The sequence below is a fragment of the Linepithema humile genome, chromosome 6 (assembly GCF_040581485.1).
Source record: "Linepithema humile isolate Giens D197 chromosome 6, Lhum_UNIL_v1.0, whole genome shotgun sequence".
NCBI lineage: Eukaryota > Metazoa > Arthropoda > Insecta > Hymenoptera > Formicidae > Linepithema > Linepithema humile.
In genome coordinates this window covers 29,676,381-29,687,171 of record NC_090133.1, presented here as the reverse complement: position 1 = coordinate 29,687,171, position 10,791 = coordinate 29,676,381, and the positions used below count along the sequence as shown (strand labels likewise).

Here is a 10,791-nt window from a genome sequence, read left to right as displayed (position 1 = left end):
CGCCGCGGACGATGCCGCAAGAGTCACCCGCGTGTCTACCGACACGCGTGCGCAATAGCGTTCCCGATGGACTTAGCTGCAGACAATGCAATGTATGCAGAAACTAAGTCCACCAGGACAACCTCTCGAGCGGCACCGGGCACAGCGACACTTCACACACGCACGCCCCGCACCGCACCGCACCCGCCGTAGCGCACGCACGCACCTGTTACCGCACCTGCCACTCGCGAGCACGGGTACACAGGAGCACCTAACCTCAACCTGTCACTTTTACACAGGTGCTCCTATGCGGTACTTACTCGAAATTTTTCCAAGTCCCACGGCGTATGACAGCGGGACTTAACCTCCAAAGCGCAGCCGGCCGGATCACGGGCACTTTTCCTCGGCACCGCCTCTCCTCGTAGCACAACACTCACTCGCGAAAACTATGTTAATAAATAAATAAAAACTTTGGCTTTCTCCGAGCTAAGAGCAATAAATGGAAATAAATAAAATAAATAGAGTAAAATAAGTACGAAAAATATGACAAAACATGCACCCCGCCCGTCAAAAAATCGCGATTTTCGGCCCGGACGGCGCGGGCCGGGAGTCAGAATATTAAACTGATTCTTATATTATTGCTCCGGGTGAATGCAATAATAACAAGGCTACTATTAATTATTATTAATTATTATTGGGCCAGACCCTGCGGCACTGCAATGCTGGGCTGACCCGCGGCGGAGCCGGAGCGAGCTCCGGGGCACCCACCCGGTTCCAAAAATCAGTTTAATATTCTGAATCCCCTTTGGGGATTGTATCAGATATTAAGCTGATAAGAACAGATTATGCACCTTTATTTTACAAAGAATGTTCCCCAGGGGGCAAGCCCCCTAGGGTATAATACATATAATTAATCGGCGCTCACGCCGCGCACCTTATAAATAAATAATGGCCGGGGGACAATGGCCCCCCCCGGCAGTGGGCATCACGCTGGGGTGCCTGGGGGCGCACCCCCAGGACACCATATCACAGTTTTATATAAAATTATTGCCCCAGCTGGTAGACTGGGGCAATATGTATAAAAATACAGCGCTTTTTGTATGTCACCCCCGGGGACACAATAAGAAATGGGTCAAAAGATAAAAATTGTCCCGGGGGTGCATGCGCGGCTTAATCTAATAATAAATAAATAAAAAGACTCTAGTCAACGGTTAAAACAATAAATAAATAAATAAGTAAAAACGCGACATTCACACTCGGTTGATCGCGACATTCATTCAATCGTCGTGGCGGGCCGGAACAACAGTATAAAAGAAAAATATCACAGAAAAATATCACAGGCACCCGCCACGATTATCGCACTAAAGCACACGCATACATAAAGGCCGCGAAGCACCCTGATCGTCGCCGCGCTGATCGTCGGGCCAACGCTGGCGAATTGCTTGGGGCGGCTCAACAAGGGCCCCATCTTCAGACGGAGGGAGAGGAGCTCTGTACTGGCGCACGCCGCTCACATGCTCCACATAGATGTCCCTAGACCAGCGAATGGTATCCGAGACGATGAGGCGGCGCATTAATTGCGCATACTTATTGCTCACGCGGAGCATCGCGAGCACCGCCTCATTTCTCGTGTCCCACGAGCCGAGGGCGCCCACGACGAGGGCCGTCACCGCTACACGATACCCTTGTCGGTGCAGCTCCTCCGCTAGGGCTGAGTACTTGGCGACCTTCCTCGCCCTAGCCTCCTCGAAAGCCACTAGCCTGTTTTCGAAGGGCACCGTGACGTCGCAAATGACGACGCACTTCGATTGCTCGTGCCTGACCACGAGATCAGGCCGTAGCTCTCGTAGCTCCCCGTGCACGCCCTCAACCCGCTGGTTCACGCGTACCTCACCCGGCAGGCGACAAGCCTTCCAGAGGCGGTGCAAGACGGCGTCATGCCTCAGCTGTATCGCGGCCGCGTGTACCCCGCAGTGACCCAATACGTGGGGAAGGGTCTCGGCTGCCCCACCGCAGCGCCGACAGCGCTTATCGCCCTCCCCCCATCGACGTGCCCCATTTAAGGGGAGCACGTCTAGGCGGGCGCGATGTACAAATCGCCAGTCGGCGAAACGAGTGAAGCTGCCGCCACGGAGGAAGTGATTGCTCACCCCGTTCCGCGACGACACCTCGTACACCTTCCCCTGGTCCGGTTTTCGCACGAGCGTATTTAAATAATAAAAAGCTACAGCCGAGCGCAGACGGGTGATCACCTGGGAGCGAGCTCCTGGTGGTACCACTACCGTCGTTCCCCTGGGGCCCCGACATCCCACGGTCATCTCCTCGGTTTCCCTTACCCACCTCCACCGCACGGACAACCTTTCGGATTGTCTCCTTCCGGCGTTCCGGACCCTTGACCAGAAGGAGGACTCCCCTCCACCCCTCAGCCTCCCCTCCAGCGAACCGGAAAGGAAGGCGGCGATTTCCTCGCAGTCAGGGGCGTGGCCGATTCGTCGCCCAACCACTCCCCGCAGCGTAGCCCACGCCAAGTCACGCACCGCCACGTCACGCGCCGTAAGAATACGGAACGCGTGGGCAACGGTGAGGACGTCGGCGAGGTCAGCCAACGGAAGCAGTCCACATCCCCCCTTGTGAGGAGGCAGGTAGACTACCTCCGCGCTTGCTCTCTGCGGGAGGTTGAGCCACGTTTTGGCGAACCTGCGGATCTGCAGGTCCGTGGCCTTGAGGGGGCCCTTCTCCACGGCTGCACCCCGCAGCAGAAAATCTAATTTTGGGAGCAGATAGACGGCAACCATTTCCACGCGTTGCCACGGGGTGAGCAGGGACCGGTTCACCTTCTCGAGGTCCTCCAGGATGCCGCGAATTGTGGTGTAGGGCGTTTGGTCCACCGAGAATCCCGTAGGGACACCGAGATGCCGATAAGGCTCGCCCTCTGCCAGACAAGGCAGCGGTTGGCCCCGGACGGCGAATCTTGTCGGCAGGACCCTGCCGCCGGCAGCTGCTCCGATGTGCAGTGTGGCGCATTTGGCAGGGTTGAACCGCAATCCTGCCGACAGAGCCTCGCCCTCCACCGCGGCTAGAAGCCGCTCCATTCCCTCAGGCGTGTCGGACACCAGTGCAATGTCGTCCGCATAGGCCAAAATTGACCATTTAACCCCATTCAGGTCATACCCCGCCCCCGCCCCGGCAGCTGCACGCAGCACCGAGTCGATTGCGAGGTCAAAGGCGATGGGGCTCAGCGGACAACCTTGGCGCACCCCCGAGCGAATGTTGATGGGCGCGGTGTAGCCCTCGACGGTGCGAACCCGAGTCGTGCAATCGTCGTACATGGATCGCCATATTTCTATGACTTTCCGCGGCACGCCGGCTCGAACGAAAGCGCGGCGGATCGCCGCGTGCGGGACCGAGCCAAACGCATTGGAAAGGTCCAGCCACGCAACGACCGCCTGTCTGCGGCTCCTCCGCGCATCAGTCAGGATCTCCTGCAAGACGAAATTGTGTTCGTAACACCCCTCGTCCCGCAGGAATCCCTTCTGTGCGGGACTAAGTTTCTCCCGGTCGACCGCCCAGTCTGTGAGACGATCGGCCACGAGAGCGGCGAACAGTTTCGGCATAGTGTCACCGAGAGCGAGAGGGCGCCAATTTTCCAAATCGTCGCGGTCTCCTTTCTTAAAAATTAACACTGTATTGGAGGTCTTCCAGGACGCTGGGACTGCCTCGAGCCGGATGCAGATGTTGAACAGCGCTGCGAGGAGGCACGCTCCAGGATCCGCTCCGCGAAGGTCACGGTAGGTGACGCCGTCGGGCCCCGGCGCAGAGTTAGTCATACGCCGCAGCCGACGGTCCACCTCTCGCTCCGCGAAGGGATCCGTGAGGCGCGCGACATCCTCTGGCGTCGCGGGTTCAGCGGGCTCCACATCCGCATCGGCGCCATCCAGTCGGCCCTCGTCGCGGTACAGGCGCTCAAAGTACTGGTGCACCCGCTGCTTAGGCACCTGGCAAAAGTCAGCGGGACCCTGTAGCACTTCTCGCACCGCTTTGCGACGGTTCCTCCTGTACAGGGCCTGAATGCGGGTTGCTTCGCGCACCCAGCCCCCGCGTCCTTCTCCCGAATTTATAATATTAAATCGGGGGTCAGCCGGTGCCTCCCCCCTGGCACCCCCTCTCTCGTCGGCGACTGCTGCTTCCGCTGCACGCCGCCCCCGCGGCCGCCCGCCCCTTCGTGGACGATCTCGGGCACCGGGCGCCTCCCCGTCAGCCGTCGGCGCTGCATCCTCCCTGAAGAAGGCCGCGACGAGTGCCGCGTACTCCTCCAGGTCCGCAATCGTCTCAACGGCCGCTGCTCGACCGACCAGATCGTCCCGTGCGGCGAGCCTCACACGCTTGCGCTGTCTTTCGACAGTCGCTCGCGCCGGCTGCCGACGGGGCGACCGATCGGGCTGAGCAGGCGGTCGTTGCGGCCGGCGTTGATTCGCCCCGCGCCTTGCTGGATCCACAGGGACCGCGGATGCCCCGTTCTCCCCGACGGCCTGTACGCGGGTCCTCGGGCCTCGTCGACGACCCATCACTCCGCGGACATTTACCGGAGCATTCGAATGAGAGGCGTTTGACTCACCAGTACTCGCCCGGTTGTCTCCTCCCTCTCGCGCCCTCGGCGGGGTGACCTCGTATCGCCGTTGCCCAATTATGTTGAGGGGTTGTTCCTCCTCGAGTCGTCTTAACACTACAAATGGATTCGCCAGCGTTGCGAGTGGCAACGCGGGCGCCGCGCGCGCAACCGTCGCCGCTGCGACCGGTGGTTCGTTCGCGGGCGAGCCGCCGCTCAAGAGCCGACGCCTTTTGGCTCTTCGCCCCGGACGCGTCCTCCATGGCCCTTCCACGTCCCCCTCGCTGTCCTCCGAAGAATCCAGTCGCACCACGCTGGGCTCCTGCCGCCGCTCCGTTGCCCTCGCTGGTAAGTGGGTCGGCGTGTAGGACCTCCTGGCCCCACCGACGACCGGTGACGTCCCCACGTTGGACGGGGGTGTGGCTGGTGGTAAGGGGGGCGACGTCCCCCCCGTCGGTGCCGGCAGCCCCGTTGACATGATGGGGCTGCGGCACATCGTCGTCGTCACCGTCGTCGTGGTCGTCGTCGTCATCGATGCCGACGTCGCGGTAATGGCCACTCGGTGTGCAGTGGCCACGGGCCCTTCCGCCACACTGGGTGATGGAAGTGGCGGACTGGGGGCCCTCATGGGGGGCGTTTGACTGCCCACGGACCTCGTCCGCGGCTCGCCCCCCGAATCCTGCGACGCCGGCGTGCCCGCTGTCCTCAGCGTCGGTGATGGCGTTGCCTCTTTACGCGGGGGAGCGACGGGCCTCTTCTCCGCGCTCACCGTGGCGGCCCGTCCTCCCCTCGACGCCTCCCCGATCGTTGGCATGATCGGGGGTGTCCGCTGTCGCGCACCGCTCTTCACGGTCGGCACGCTCACCGCCCGGCTCATTTTCCTCGCACCCGCCGCGCTGGTCTGCGGCGGGGAATTGCCGGGCGGCTTTCTGACTGCACCCCCTCTCGCTGTGGTGGTCCTGGTGGTCACCCCCGTCGCCCGGGTTGACGGGGGTTGAGAGGGGGAACGTGCCGACCTTGCCGCGGTCTCGCGGGGGACCGACGCGCGCAACACCCGGCGCACCGCGCCACTGGCCCCGGTGCCAGCGACGGTGGTTGGCGATGGGGTGCGCTCGGGTGTCTTTCGCCTCCTCGTCGCTGTTGTCCCCCTGCGCTTTGATGCTGTTCGCTCCTCCGGGGAGTAGCGCAGGGGGGCGCGCGTCGATCTCGCCGACGGCGGACGTCTGGAGGACGCAGCGGGCACATTCTGGCCAGGAGGTGTCTTCTCCAACGCGGCGGCCTCCGGTGTCGCTCCTCTGCGCGTGGTGCGCCTCGTCGCGACCGTCCCCGTTGCCCCCGCTGTCAGGGGGCTGGTCCTCGTTGCAGCGGAGGTCGATGCTGCTGTGACGGCCGCGTATGAGGGGGACCCTTCCTCCGATGATGTCGTTGGTGGTGGTGGCGATGGTGTCGGGGCCATGGTGCGCCCGGGTTGCAACCAGCCGGTCAATCGGCTCGTCGACGGCACACCCGCGGGCGCCGCTCGCTGTTGCGCACGCGGGGCACGCGCTCGCGCACTCGTCGATGCACTCCCGACGCGCACGGACGATTGCCGCGGCTGCGCTTCGGTACCGGGAGTCGGACCCGGCTCTGTCCGGGGGACCGAGTGCTCCTTGTCGTAGTGCTTTGCTACGTCTTTTTTCGGGTACGCCGTTTTCCCCCTATATTTACAGACGGAGCACTCGTACGCCACGGTGTCCCCCGGGTGCATTTGTTTCAAATGCTTTAATAAATGAGCCGGGTCGCAATACTCCCCCCGCACTCGCTCGAAAGCCTCCTCGCCCCGATAGCAGCGTGGACATTGAACTTTGTTCGGGAGCGGGAAGGCTAAAACTACAACGCGCGGGCCGGTATCCATTGCGGTCGTATGCAGTTAAAAAATAATAAAAAAAATAATAAAAATAATTAAAAATATGCAAATAATAAAAATATATAAATAAATAAATAAATAAATAATGCGTCTGTCCAATAAATAATAAAATATGGATAACCGCCGGCCCCACGATGCAGTCTCTCTAGTGGCAGGCCGGTGCTAATATACCTATCGGTCCGCCTTCGCTTTCGCTAATAAATAATAATAAATAACAAGGATAATAAATAATGTGTAAAAATAAATAAAAATAACTAAAAATGCTGCTGGGCTGTCACGGAAAATAGTAAATATACTAGAAATAAATAAAATATAATAAAACGTAATAATGTATAAATAAGATATAAAAGTGTATAAATAATCAAGTCAAAAGTTGTAAAAAGTCAAATTGTATATAATAAAATGTAAGTTTGTACAAATTAATTAATAAATAATAGTCAAAAGTAATAAAAAATAATTGTGTAAGAATAAGATATAAAAATGTATAAATAAATAAGTCAAAAGTTGTAAAATGTAGAATTGTAAATAATAAGAAGTCAATTTGTAAAAACGAATTAATAAATAATAGTAAAAAGTTATAAAAAGTAAGTGTGAAAAATAAAATATAAAAATGTATAAATAAATAAATAGGGAGTTGTAAATAGTAAAATTGTAAATAATGAAAAGTAAATTTGTACAAACGAACTAATAAATAATGGTTAAAAGTTAAAATTTCCGTGACAGCTACCAGTAGCTACCTGCCTGACAGTTGACTAGTATAAAGACAGTTTTAATAATAAATAAATAATAAATAATAAAAATAACGATAATAAATATAATAAATAAAGTGTAAAAAGACTAGAAATAATTAAAAATGTTGCTGGGCTGTCACAAATAATAAGAAATATAATAAAAATAAATAACATATAATAAAACGCAATTGTGTAAAAATAAAATATAAAATTGTATAAATAAATGAGTCAAAAGTTGAAAAGAGTAAAATTGTTTATAATAAAATGTAAAAATATAAAATCGAATTAATAATTAATAGTAAAAACAGCAAAAAGTAAATGTGTAAAATAAGATATAAAAATATATAAATAAATAGATAAAAAGTTTTAAAAAGTGACTGTGTAAATAATAAAATATAAATAAATAAAAACGAGTTAATAAATAATTGTCAAAAGTTAAAATATTGTGTCAGTAACCAGCAACTACCTGCCTAACAGTCGACTAGATAAAAGGGCAGTTTTAATAATAAATAAATAATAAAAATAATAAATAAACGCGTCCACCGTCTCCGTCAATTGTTGCAGCGCATGGGTATTAAATAAATAATGTCACAATATATAAAAACATTTATTATGTACATATAACACAATAAATAAATAAAACGATATAATTTAAACAATTTGACGGACGGACGGGACGAAGAGCAATAAATAATTAATTGGCGGACCGATTCTGTTCAATTTGCGTTATTATTTATCGAGTTATTGCGTTTTAAGCCGGTGGCCAATTCTGGACAAGTCCGAGCTCGAATTGGACAAGTCACTACTCGCAAAGTTACTAGGCCACCGGCAGACTGCCGAGAGCGACGCCGCGCGAGGTAGCGAATCTATGTCGCCGTGGACGATGCCGCAAGAGTCACCCGCGTGTCTACCGACACGCGTGCGCAATAGCGTTCCCGATGGACTTAGCTGCAGACAATGCAATGTATGCAGAAACTAAGTCCACCAGGACAACCTCTCGAGCGGCACCGGGCACAGCGACACTTCACACACGCACGCCCCGCACCGCACCGCACCCGCCGTAGCGCACGCACGCACCTGTTACCGCACCTGCCACTCGCGAGCACGGGTACACAGGAGCACCTAACCTCAACCTGTCACTTTTACACAGGTGCTCCTATGCGGTACTTACTCGAAATTTTTCCAAGTCCCACGGCGTATGACAGCGGGACTTAACCTCCAAAGCGCAGCCGGCCGGATCACGGGCACTTTTCCTCGGCACCGCCTCTCCTCGTAGCACAACACTCACTCGCGAAAACTATGTTATTAAATAAATAAAAACTTTGGCTTTCTCCGAGCCAAGAGCAATATATGGATAAAATAAAATAAATAGGATAAAATAAGTACGAAAAATATGACAAAACATGCACCCCGCCCGTCACAAAATCGCGATTTTCGGCCCGGACGGCGCGGGCCGGGAGTCAGAATATTAAACCGATTCTTATATTATTGCTCCGGGTGAATGCAATAATAACAAGGCTACTATTAATTATTATTAATTATTATTGGGCCAGACCCTGCGGCACTGCAATGCTGGGCTGACCCGCGGCGGAGCCGGAGCGAGCTCCGGGGCACCCACCCGGTTCCAAAAATCAGTTTAATATTCTGAATCCCCTTTGGGGATTGTATCAGATATTAAGCTGATAAGAACAGATAATACGCCTTTAATTTGCAGCTAATGTTCCCCAGGGGGCAAGCCCCCTAGGGTAAAATACATAAATATTTCGGCGTTTACGCCGCGCACCTTATAAATAATAATGGCCGGGAGACAATGGCCCCCCCCGGCAGTGGGCATCACGCTGGGGTGCCTGGGGGCGCACCCCCAGGACACCATATCACAGATTTATATAAAATATTGCCCCAGCTGGCGGACTGGGGCAATGTATAAAAAAAGATACAGCGCTCTTTGTACGGCACCCCCGGAGACACAATAAGAAATGGGTCAAAGATAAAAATTGTCCCGGGGGAGCATGCGCGGCTTAATCTAATAATAAATAAATAAGACTCTAGTCAACGGTTAAAACAATAAATAAATAAATAAGTAAAAACGCGACATTCACACTCGGTTAATCGCGACATTCATTCAATCGTCGTGGCGGGCCGGAAGAACAGTATAAAAATATCACAGAAAAATATCACAGGCACCCGCCACGATTGTCGCACTAAAGCACACGCATACATAAGGGACGTGAAGCACCCTGATCGTCGCCGCGCTGATCGTCGGGCCAACGCTGGCGAATTGCTTGGGGCGGCTCAACAAGGGCCCCATCTTCAGACGGAGGGAGAGGAGCTCTGTACTGGCGCACGCCGCTCACATGCTCCACATAGATGTCCCTAGACCAGCGAATGGTATCCGAGACAATGAGGCGGCGCATTAATTGCGCATACTTGTTGCTCACGCGGAGCATCGCGAGCACCGCCTCATTTCTCGTGTCCCACGAGCCGAGGGCGCCCACGACGAGGGCCGTCACCGCTACACGATACCCTTGTCGGTGCAGCTCCTCCGCTAGGGCTGAGTACTTGGCGACCTTCCTCGCCCTAGCCTCCTCGAAAGCCACTAGCCTGTTTTCGAAGGGCACCGTGACGTCGCAAATGACGACACACTTCGATTGCTCGTGCCTGACCACGAGATCAGGCCGTAGCTCTCGTAGCTCCCCGTGCACGCCCTCAACCCGCTGGTTCACGCGTACCTCACCCGGCAGGCGACAAGCCTTCCAGAGGCGGTGCAAGACGGCGTCATGCCTCAGCTGTATCGCGGCCGCGTGTACCCCGCAGTGACCCAATACGTGGGGAAGGGTCTCGGCTGCCCCACCGCAGCGCCGACAGCGCTTATCGCCCTCCCCCCATCGACGTGCCCCATTTAAGGGGAGCACGTCTAGGCGGGCGCGATGTACAAATCGCCAGTCGGCGAAACGAGTGAAGCTGCCGCCACGGAGGAAGTGATTGCTCACCCCGTTCCGCGACGACACCTCGTACACCTTCCCCTGGTCCGGTTTTCGCACGAGCGTATTTAAATAATAAAAAGCTACAGCCGAGCGCAGACGGGTAATCACCTGGGAGCGAGCTCCTGGTGGTACCACAACCGTTGTTCCCCTGGGGCCCCGACATCCCACGGTCATCTCCTCGGTTTCCCTTACCCACCTCCACCGCACGGACAACCTTTCGGATTGTCTCCTTCCGGCGTTCCGGACCCTTGACCAGAAGGAGGACTCCCCTCCACCCCTCAGCCTCCCTTCCAGCGAACCGGAGAGGAAGGCGGCGATTTCATCGCAGTCAGGGGCGTGGCCGATTCGTCGCCCAACCACTCCCCGCAACGTAGCCCACGCCAAGTCACGCACCGCCACGTCACGCGCCGTAAGAATACGAAACGCGTGGGCAACGGTGAGGACGTCGGCGAGGTCAGCCAACGGAAGCAGTCCACATCCCCCCTTGTGAGGAGGCAGGTAGACTACCTCCGCGCTTGCTCTCTGCGGGAGGTTGAGCCACGTTTTGGCGAACCTGCGGATCTGCAGGTCCGTGGCCTTGAGGGG

The 10,791-nt window shown here is 54.8% G+C and overlaps 2 pseudogenes; both read right to left on the bottom strand.

Annotated features, from left to right (window-relative positions):
- Positions 1-668: 668 nt before the first annotated feature.
- LOC137000921 (U2 spliceosomal RNA) lies at positions 669-850 on the bottom strand (annotated as a pseudogene).
- A 7,911-nt stretch (positions 851-8,761) lies between these two features.
- On the bottom strand, positions 8,762-8,940 carry LOC137000923 (U2 spliceosomal RNA; annotated as a pseudogene).
- Positions 8,941-10,791: the final 1,851 nt, after the last annotated feature.